This window comes from Schistocerca gregaria, chromosome 1 (assembly GCF_023897955.1).
Source record: "Schistocerca gregaria isolate iqSchGreg1 chromosome 1, iqSchGreg1.2, whole genome shotgun sequence".
NCBI lineage: Eukaryota > Metazoa > Arthropoda > Insecta > Orthoptera > Acrididae > Schistocerca > Schistocerca gregaria.
This window is the reverse complement of record NC_064920.1, coordinates 833,059,501-833,071,141: the sequence shown is the minus strand read 5'-3', so window position 1 is coordinate 833,071,141 and position 11,641 is coordinate 833,059,501. Positions and strand designations below refer to the sequence as shown.

At 44.5% G+C, this 11,641-nt stretch overlaps 1 protein-coding gene across 7 annotated transcripts in view; it reads left to right on the top strand.

Moving 5' to 3' along the window:
• The first annotated feature begins 280 nt into the window (after positions 1-280).
• The window catches only part of LOC126272094 (ribosome-binding protein 1), a 576,027-nt gene continuing 564,666 nt past the window's right edge, over positions 281-11,641 (top strand). For all 7 annotated transcript variants that reach the window (XM_049974703.1, XM_049974718.1, XM_049974735.1 and 4 more), the window contains exon 1: positions 281-440. The gene's annotated coding sequence lies outside the window, so the exon portion shown is untranslated. The remainder of the gene's footprint in view (positions 441-11,641) is intronic.

The following is an 11,641-nucleotide window of genomic DNA, read 5'->3' as shown; positions in this document are numbered from 1 at the left end:
TGTTGTTCTTATTCTGCAGTGGTAGCCTCTGGCTTATGGCTGAAAAACTGCACACTTGGCGTCGACCTTGACAGTTTCCGTCACGTCGGTACTGTACTTGCCGCGGGCAAGGTATGCCACGGAGAAAGTGAGAGACCGCGGCGGCGGCTGTGTGCGGCACGTTGGCGGCCCTGTTCCCGTCATGTCACTGCGGCGTGCGCATGCGCTCCCTGCGCCGCTTCTCCCCCTCCCGCGCGCGCCGGCGCTTCCAGCTCCAGCAGGCCCTGCGACGCTCAGTTCAAATTTGGCAGCCGGTACGAGTGGTAGTGATAGCAGCGTCACGCCGTTTGCTGTCTGGACAAGACGCACGCGGTGGATAGGAGCGGCGTGCCCGGTGCATGACTTCGACGTTTCTGACCGCCGAGCGGCTGTGTGTCCTCAGGCCGCTGGAACATCCAAAGGTAAACAACGATGTCACATGGTCCAGGGCCATGCCGGCCATCAGTGGGCTTTGTGCTGGAAAGGCAGCAACGCCAGTGTGTTTTTATGATATAGTCGGCGTTCTTTTAAATCAGTTGCCTTACATGAAGCATTTTCGTTTTGCGTCTATCGGAATTTTTGCTTCGTGCTAATGCTTTCGATTCCATTAGATTACTACTTTGACTTTCTATCATGTTTTCACAAATTCGATATTCAGTGCTCAAGGCAGTGAGTATTGATTTCTTCGAATTCTCGTACTTTTCACAATATATTAGTAGCAGCGCTCTTTTGAGGGTAATAATACTTTACTACTTCTGTCTTAATTGTGTGGTTTTCGTATATCTCCTTTACATTAGCCCTTATTCGGGTGTATGAGTGTGTTTCATAGCAAAGATCATTGCACATTTTGTCCAGTTATTAGTGACAAGACAGTTTTTTCCACGATAATGATTGATTTTCCGTCTGCTTCCTCCTCAAATTGCTATCTCTTTCGCTGTCCACTGAAGTTGACATACATAGCGCCATACCGTCTGCGTTCAGTGCATTTTCAGTGGTATTGCTGTTGTTCACCAAGGAAACAGGCGCAGTGGTTAAGACGATGGCTCATGTTAGCATTAGCGAAGTTCAAATCCCAATGCAGCTGCTCTGCTTCGGATGCAGTTTTGATGACTAGCTCATATACCGTAGCAAGTTTATTTATAAACAAATGACCCAAGCCAGGACATAGGATTTCGCAGCATTCGTAAGGCAGCCCATTTTGTACAACGGGTAGCAGGAATAGTAATATTATCTACGGAATTCTCTCAAAAACTGACAGTAGACGCAGCGCCGATGTGGCTGTGTTTCATGACCAATTACTAGCGGTTGCTTTGAGTTTTGCCCTTTGCAGACAACTATCGTAAATTTCATCCCACATATAATATATATTTAAATTCATTGACTTCTTGGTCCTTGTTGCGTCCTTCATACATTTGGCTGAGATAGTGTGGGAAGGAGAGATAACATTGATCCAGCGTTCTCTCGTGGGCGTGTCGATGGGGCTTTGTAAAGTTTGGTAAATTGTATTACGCATTTGTTTCAACACTGAGAGTTGCTGCATAACTTTTATCGACAGATTGCAGCTCAAATTAAGTACTCTGAAATTAACTTTCTAAAGTGAATGTTATATCCTTGCGTGATTTCCGTCGGCTTAATTTACTTCACAATCGATTTGCGGATTAAAACCCACAAAACGGTAATCCAACAACGTTATGCACCCTTCAGGTTTGTTTTAGGTTTTCAGTACTGTCTCGAGATTTCTTCCAAGTATTTCCCGTCAATAATAGCCGATAACCCCGTTAGTTCCTTGAGGTGTCGCATATTACAGTAATGAGTGGGTGCAAACGTTTGTTCGTACTAGTGAATGCGGTTTTAGTGAGGGATTTCTATAATTACGTCGTTGAGTGTGCTGCCTACTACACCATCCACGTAAAGACGCGTAAAGTTAGGCTGCAGGCAGTATCTGGCGTAGCTCCTATTCGTCAGGTTTTCGACCAGATGCATTTGATATGTCGGGGCGTTACCAGCTACAGATCAGTTGCCGACTGATCCTACTTCACAGATTTCTACGTGCCAACATGTTCAATGTGCAAGATAGGAAATAACATAAGATTCCTGTACTGCGGCCTACCTTATGGCCCCAAATGACGGACCATACTCATGACGTGCTACGAAATTACGACGCTTCAGTTTACAATTTCCGAAACGTAGCAACGGCTGTTTTTAAACTTCTAAATTCGTAGTAACAGAAATTAGTTTGATGTCTAAGTCGCAACGCGTCAGCACATCTATAGCGATTTTATGAATATCAGTTTATAATCACGGGGGTTCTGGAGGGAGTTACTTTCTGCTATACGCATATTAGAGGTATCTTTCCTTTCTAATCACAGCATTGCCACCTTGGATACACCGGTTCTCGTCCGATCACCAAAGCAAGCAACGCCAGGCCTGGCTGTTCGCCAGAGAAAACCGAGTGCCGTTTGTTCAGGGCCACGTAAGTCGCCGAACTAGCGTCCAACTGAAATAATTACGCCAAGCAGTCGAGCCATACGACCTTTTTCCTTGGCGTGTGGTCTAGTGGTTAACGCGGCAATCTCTATATCGCGGAGTCCCGGGTTCGAGTCCTGACAGGGTCGTGTATTTTCTTCCTTAGAAGACTGGGTTTTCCTCATCGTCTCATTTCATCTTCATTGACGTGCACGTCCCAGAAGTGGCGTCAAGTAGAAAGACTTACAGTAGGCGGCCGAACAACCTCAGTCGGTGTGGAGTCTCCCTGCCAGAGATGCCAGACCATCATTTCATTTTACGGCTTTATTTTCATTCTCTTGAAGGTAGGATGAGCTAATGAGCTATAGAGTCTTGTACTTTCCAGCCAAGTACCTAGCGAGATTTTAGTGGGCAGTAGGGATTCCAGTTGGGTACATTTGAGAGGACTTCCAGTTTCAGAACCGAGAGAAACCCCCGTCGGAACCGGGAGATTCAAACCAATCTATTTCTGAGCACCCAGACTACCCTAAGTTTGTAGCTCATCACGAGTATGGTCTGTCATTTTGGGCCGCAGTACAGGAACTTTATGTTAGTTTTGTTCTTGGTATTTCATTCTCTACCGAGACTTGAGCAGGCTGTTGTAGAACAAAGTTTTTCAGTCATATATCCCAGTAGGCTGGGAGAGGAAGGAGGGTCTATCTGGTGGGATATCTGGAACAGAGCTTACAAATCCAGCAGTTGCCTAACCATGGGAAAGCTCCGGGACCCTTGGGCGGAACCAGGATTTCAGAACTATAGTAATTTATTTTTGGATCAGTGTGGGCCTTCAGATGACTGTTCGGACAGAGATTTAGTAGATAAATGATCTGGGAGGGAAGTGTACACAAAGTCAAGCATTCTGTCACATACTAGAAGTCTTTCTCCAACTAGCTATGATTTCTATAGATTTTTCAGCATTTGCGTGACTCGCCCTGAAGCTCAAACGTACTCCTGAATGCTCATTTTGACACACTGAAGCGCCAAAGACATTGGTGTAGCATGTGTATTCAAGTACAGAGATATGTAAACAGGCAGAATAGACGCTGCGATCGGCAACTCCTATAAAAGACATAAAGTGTCTGGCGCAGTTGTTAGATCGGTTACTGCTGCTACAACAGCAGGTTATTCAAGACTTAAATGAGTTTGAACGTGGTGCTACAGTCGGCGCACGAGGGATGTGACATAGCATCTCCGAGATACCGATGAGGTAGGGATTTTCCAGTACGATCATTTCACAGGTGTGAATATCAGGAATCTAGTAAAACATCAAATCTCCGACATCGTTGCGGATGGAAAAAGCAAGAACGGGACCATTGACGACTGCAGAGTATCATTCAACGTGACAGAAGTGCAACCCTTCCGGAGATTTCAATGCTGGGCCATCAACAAGTGTCAGCGTGCGAACCATTCAACAAAACATAATTGATATGGGTTTTGGGAGCCGAAGGTCCACTCGTGTAACCTTGATAACTGCACGACACAAAGCTTTAGGCGTCTTCTGGACCTATCGACACCGACATTGAACTGTTGATGACTGGAAACATGTTGCCCGGTAGAACGAGTCTCGTTTCAAATTATATCGAGGAAATGAACGTGTACTGGTATGGAGAGGAACTCATGAATCCATGGACCACACATGTCAGCAAGGGACTGTACAAGCTGGTGGAGGCTCTGTAATGGTGTGAGACTTGTGCAGTTGGAGTGACATGGGACCCCTGATACGTCTAGATACGACTCTGGTGGGTGACACACATGTAAGCATCCTGCCTGATCACCAGCATCGAGTCATGTCCATTGTGCATTTCGACGAACTTGGGCAATTCCAGCAGGACAATGTGACACCTCACACCTCCAGAATTGCTACACAGTGTCTCCAGGAACACTCTTCCGAGTTTAAACACTTCCGCCGACCACCAAACTCCCCAGACATATTATTGAACATATCTGGGATGCCTTGCAACGTGCTGTTCAGGATAAATCACCGCCCCCTCGTACTCTTAGGGATTTATGGACAGCCTTGCAGGATTCTTGGTGTCAATTTCCTCCAGCACCACTTCAGCCATTAGTCGAGTCCATGCCACGTCGTGTTGCGGCACTTCTGCGTGCTCGCTGGCGCCCTACACGATCTTAGGCAGGTGTACCAGTTTCTTTGGCTCTTCAGTGTATAAGCGCCGTGAAGACTAATGTGATCATTCAGTGCAGAGCACTCTTCGCCCGACCTCGTACAAGACTTTACGTTATGCGACGAGCGAAAAGAGAAGACGGGCTAGGGGACGTTACTTTGGTAGTGCGCACCACCTGGGAATTTGGATTGAGTTGGGAGCGTGCATGTGTAGTCAGTGCAGAGCGTCTGACCACTGTGCCGAGGTGGTGTGGACGGGTAACGCATCAGCCTAAGAAGAAGGCGGCCCCCGCTTCGACTCCCAGTCTCGGTGCAAATTTTCATTTGTCGCCAATGAAATCTTTCATTGAGCGAATGCGGGAGAGTTCGGAATTTCTCGTTCTGAACATACATGTAAATGTTCTTATTAACTTTGTTTTATACCTTCAGTGTTCTCTGTTGGTGCACCCTGATACTAACCTTAGTGCTGGCTGGTGTTGCGCTGTATTGCATACAGGAGTAATGCAGGCTATTTCAGTTTGCCTGAACCCTACGAAGCAATCGCGCAGCCCGATACTGGCTTCATATAGCCAAACCTCTGATCCCACCGTCTTGTATGTCAGGGTGTGTGAACGACACAGTAACCAAAAACAAGTGGAAAGGGCTGGAAAACGTGACGTATTGCCTAGAAGTAGAGAGTAACGTGCAGTACAAATTGCAAATAGTCTCAGCAGCTTCAGAGAAGTTTTAAGAAGCCACTTTTACCCTTCAGCCAGTGCCATAGATGCTCTGTACCAACAAAACCGTTGTTGACGCGTTAGAATATTCACACTTTGGCAGTACAGTAGGAAATTTCCAGAATGCTAGGATAGCTACATAGTCAAGACGTTGGGCGTTAGCCTTACTCGTACGTCAAACAGGTACAGCAGCCTGTTTATCGAAAAAGGTGAAGCCTATTTCTGTATTGGGACAGAGGATTTTCAAGTGGTTCTTACTTACTTTATATGTTTGTTATATGAAACATAACTGTATTGCTACTTTTCTGTATCTTAGTTGCGGCACAATTCCTCACAGAAATAGCGTTAAACAGAGAGAAACGTGGTATCAAATAAAACACATAATGCATTGTGAAGTTATCTGAGTGGTACGTAGCCGCCGCTAAGAGGAATGGATACTTGTGAGCTTGCGTCATTGCGTTATCAGGACTGGTGGACGCTGCCTAGATAGTTTAGTTTCCAGACTTGGCGTTGCTCAGTTGCGTCCGGCACACGGAAGTTTCTTTACACTATTCTCTAAATTGAACTTAACACACCTAATGTCTACCCCCCCCTCCCCCCCAGACACACACACACACGCACACACCACACGGAAGTAACTCCAATTTGCTCCCCAGAGAAGTACTTTCGAATATAACTGTTTAAGTTGCATGGTAATATATTTTTGACTTTCCCTGGAGGAAAGATGATGTTCTTTTCGTGAAACAGTGAATCAGCATTTAAAATTGACTGCAGAATGATTCTATTTTTGCCAACGTACTTTTCGCGTAAGGACACACGGAGCTAAGAAAAATTAGGACTCGTACGGGAGCATATGGACAGTCGTTTTTCCATCGCTGTGTTTGCGAGTGGCACACGAAAGGAAATAACTAATTTATTTCAAGTTACCCTTCCACCATGTACGATACGGTAGCTTGTGGGGTATTTATGTAGATGTTAAATGTTTCTGCGGCTAACCATGTCCCTGAAAACTGCCGGCGTCACCCGTAATAAACATTTCTGTGAGTAATTAGCGTCGTCATGCCCGCACTAACGTGCAGCAGAATGCTGCATGGGCAGGGTGCACCCCGAATCAGGCTCTAAAGGACAGATGCTGCAGAATTACCCAGTCGGTTGGTGCGTCGTCTGACATGCCGGCTTTGTGCACGTCATTGTGAACAGAGGACAGCGAGCAACAGTGCGAATGGGACTTCATTGGTTCAGTCCATACCGGTGTAAACGCTAAGGGAGAGATACTAGCAAAAACGTCACTGAAAATGTACAAAGTTACACGATGGAATTTTAAGATTACTGTTTTGGTAGGAGCAAAGAGAGTAAGATCGATAACAGTACTCACACTGGGTTATACACTACTTAATCCTTAGGTCTGTTGGTATACAAGTTGAAATGACGATAACTCGGTGAAGTGTACCGGTTCACGAAATCGTATCATCTTAATGTCTGGGAATTGTTGTTTCAGAACCATGTCATGGATAACTCATGCTCACTCTCAGATCGAGCCGGGTACTTTCTCAAACAGCGTTAGATTATATATATATATATAGAGTGCGCTCGTGCGTGCGAAGGAAATAGGGATTTTCTTGTCATTGTACTATGGATAACAAATTCATATATATAGGATAGAGAGAAGGCAAGTATTGGAGCCCGTTAGGCCGGTACCTACACTGGCGTTCAAAATTAAAGCAAGGAACCGCTATTTCCCCGTATCTAATTCACATCATACAAACTGTCAACAGATGTTCGTACAATCGTCTTCTGCACGGTAAACGGCATTCCGGTCAGCGGACAACAACGTCAACGATGACGTCAGGGCACCTGTCAAACCGGGAGGTGATTACTGGGAAGTTCCACACCCACAAGCGCTGTGTATGCAGTCACCGACGGTGCACTATGGCACAGAGAAGACACCTACTAGACTCTGTTCGGCCATAAGAAGCACACAAGCAGGACAGTGGCAAACTGATGAGGCCCGATGGCTCAATGTGAATAGCTCTGTTTCTCGGATGTGGTAACAATTTATAGGGACCGAGACAGTACCCCAAAGACCAGGTCGGAGCCCACCACGTGTGATACCAGAAAGAGAGGGCCGTTATTTGGAGGTAATGGCGCGAGCATACAGCCTGAGCACTGCGCGGCAACTGGCATCTGACCTCGCACCGTCCGCCGGACATGTTGTATCGAGACAAACGTTGTCCACAAGACTTCGGCAGAGTCGCCTTTATTGTTGGAGACCTGCTGTATGTGTCTCTCTGATGCGTCTCCACAGAAGGGAACGTCTGAAGTGTAGTCAACATGCCACTTGGCCGGTCGAACAGTGTGCCAATGTTCTTTTCACAGATGACTTCCCATTTCGTATGGAGAGTGATTACGCATTCGCGTCTCGATTGAACGTGGAACACGATTTCGGGACCCAAAAATTATGGAAAGAGACCGATATCGAAGAGGATTATTATGTTGACCATATGAACACCTCTTCATGAATCGGCAAGGTTTAACAGCTGTCAGGTATCGAGACTAGGCCTTGGGACCTTACGTGCGGTTGTTGCTAGGTGGTGCGGGCCCTCATTTCGTATTGATGGACGATAATGATCAACTTTATAGAGCAAGGCGGATGATGTTTTTTTGGCAACGGAAGACATTGCACGCATGGCGTGGCCTGCTTGCTCTCGCGATGTGAAGCCAATAGAGCTGTCTGGGGTGCACTAGGAAGACGGATTGCATGACTTCAGTATCCACCAACCACTATCTAAGACTTGAGAGCAGCTGTCCGGGAAGAATGGGCGTTACTACCTCAACATGAGGTTGAAGACGTCATTCACAGCATGCCCCGTCGCTGTCAGGCCTGTATTGCTGTTAGAGGTGGTCGCACCCCATACTGAGCACATTAACCAGTTGTCGGAAAGTGTGTGCAAATCCGTGAAGTTGAAGTTGGAAAAAGAACACTTTTGTCTATCGTTATGCATATTGCAGTTGTTTCCGTTGTGTATTCTTTACATTGTTTCTACTTTAACATCACCTGTTTATACTGTTTAGTGGCAAAATAAACACATCCTAGCAAAATTTCCGTTTGTTGATTTAATTTTGGACACCAGTATATATTAAATAACGGCTATCTCGGTTCATGGTTGTTGGTCCCAATTGCAAGATGCTTCAGTAACAGCTTTCATGGGCAATAAAAATTTTGTGTTCAGTATTTCGCATAATTATCGACTGGATTTAAGAATTTTACTCATTAAGAAGTACATTCTTATCGTTAAAGGTGTAACACAAGACAAGCAAGCGCAACTACCTGTAGTATATTCATCCGATAGGAATGAGAACTCTTAGTGACCTGTGACAAACTTTACACATAATTTTAAAGCTAGACGAAACTTTCTCTCGCTGACAACCCACGCCCCACACGCACACACTCAAAATAATGAAAGGGAAAACAGTTTATCACTATTTTCGCTGTTCATATAGTAGAACTACTGTATCAGGCGTAGTCTTTTAATTTATTCCTTCTTTACTACTAACTTCGCAATCCATTTTTCAAACAGTATCCACATATACCACCGAACATACTCGCAAAATTATATATTTGTGTGACATAATTTAGCGTATATGACGTCATAAACATCGAGATGCGTGAAAGGCCAGCTTTTGCTGAAAATGGAGCGCAAATTGCGCTGACTGTTGTCATCTAGTGTTTGATAATGCGAGCATTTATAGTATTTTCCAAAAACCTTTTTTCATAGTTTCGAAACTTTCCTAAATTTTTCTTCGTTACATGTTTAAAATCTAACAATTAACACATCAATTCTTTAGTAAAGTAACCAGAAGTTTGTAGCTGTTTGTATATGGGAGTGCTATTCTTTAAAACATGGGGGTTATTGGTTTATTTCCAATTTATTAACAGCTGTACCAGACAAATCGGCTAGAGATAAGGAAAGTTCGCTAGGCTCTCTCAGATAGCGATGCAGTTCGTCGTTTATAAGTACATTTACTGTGTATAATTCAGCCGATACCAAATTAAATGTGTCGCTAAGTGGGTCCCAGACTAAAATCCGAAGGTCCGGGCTTCGTTCTTCGGCCGTTCTTAGAATTTCTTCTGTCTCGTATCGCTTCTTTCGTCTCTTTCATTGATTTGTAATTGAAAACTGCCGACTCACATGGTCTCTATAACTGCCAAAGTCACTTCTAGAATCGAAAGGATACAAAAGCATATTTGCCATCTCCAATAGGAAGACGCCTAGTTAACCACTGTGGCGTTTTTTACTTAATTTGTTGAATTAATAAATCTCACAAGAATTATGGGCAACTGTGAAATACTCGCTTAACCGACAATTCAATAGTTTTGTAGTAATAAACAGGATGACGGGTGAAATAAAATGAAAACGCAAAGCATCTGAGAGTAATGGGACAATTGAGTTATAATTCTGAAAAATCTGTTCTTTTCTCCAGGCGAGAAAGATTTGACCGGATTTCTGAGCATCCATGTCAGCATTACTTGCGACTGTTTAGAAAACTCCTCACTTCTTTCAGAAGAGTATTCCAGTATGTCAGCAATGCATCCTATATAGATTCCACATGAGAGTGCAGATCTTGTGTGTGATAAAGATGTTTTGGTCATTTTCAGTTTGACCTTGCAGCAACAGGATAGTCGTTAAATATTCATGCATTGTGAACCGAAGATTGCTAGATGACAAGTGTTGTCGAGTAACATCACAGTACTCAGTTGGACTTAGGTAAGCGACAGTGAAGGGACGTATTGAGTTGCAGTAGCAAGCAAGTTGACATCAGATTACTGTATTAATGTGCCATTTGGTGCACTTAATTATATATCAACACGCGGCAGTACTTCCACTATAAACCGGGCCGTGGCTGACGAGTGTCCATGACAGATTCAAAGTACCTGCAGATGCGGAAAGTTCAACCCTGCTGAAGGCGACGATGGACGAAGCAGCTGTTTTCGCAACTGAGAATCATGAAATTTATTTTGTACAGTTTAACGCATTACATACAGTATCTATTAAACTGGGCTTTTATTAGAGGATTTAGATTTGACAACGTAGTCGGATACAGAAAGAAATTTTGGAAAGATGAATTACTCAGTCACATTAAACTCAACAAATAGCATCATAGCTATATTTTTCACTTTTTAGGGTAGTTATAATGCGCCCCAGTAGTGTATTTACTTTTATCTCTGTGGGCATGTAACGACCGACTAGAAGATCTCCAATAAACTGCTTAGCACTCTCGTTCACGCGGTGTGAGTGCAGTGCGCTGGAAGTTATAAACATACAACGTTTGCCCTCCCAGTACGGTGCTACTGACTGTGAGTGAACCTAGATCATCTGAGACACGTGATATAAAAAAAGGGTGTGTAGCAGTTGCGGGGAATCGGAGAGAGGTTGGTTTGAGCACCATAATACTTTCCACATATAATTAGGAAAATATTACAGGTGTGCGTAAATACTGTAGTTATCCTTTCATTTGTACATACTAGTATAACCGAGTAAGGAGTTTGTCAAGTATCCCTAAATCATAAATACATATTAGCAGCACTAATTACGTTCGCCTTAACTGAATGAAGTGTTGATTCTATGCTAGTGCTCTATCTACCAATTTGAATTTGTAAGTGAGCAGACGTTCGATATTCATTGGCTGCACGTGTTTGTCGTAGTGGAGCTGCTCTTCGCGCCAAAATTCTTGCACCTGTTCAGCGGTACGATGCGTTAAAAGTCTGTGGACGGGGGGGTGGGAACCACCCGGTCAGTGGTGTGAAGGAAGATATGTTGGTGGGGAGGAAGGGGAGGGGGGGGGGGGCTGGGGAGGATGCTTTCCTTACCTGCAGCCAGGGTTGCCACTTGCTTCTTCAGATCAAACGAAGTCCCTAACTTCAACCGCACGCAGTTACAGGGTCGGCGGAACACGGTCACATGTCTCAAACAGTCATATTTTAGACTGCATATCTCTTATTAGAAGAGGGGTGCTGATACCGAATCTTGAATGCTGTATGTGTGATGGAGTTACACGGAGGACATACGTCGTTGCTTCCTTCGTAGAGTTTTAACCAGTGTTGGACAGATACATAACTCTATCATTTCTCCAAAATATGGCCGGGTATTTTTCTCGCGAAACGAGAAGCCGTGACGCGACTTCAATTCTATTGTGCCTATGTACTAAAAAAAGGTGTCACTGTCGGGGAAAGCCGAACGCATTTGAGTTCACTAGACCAGTAGGGTAAAGCACAACATTG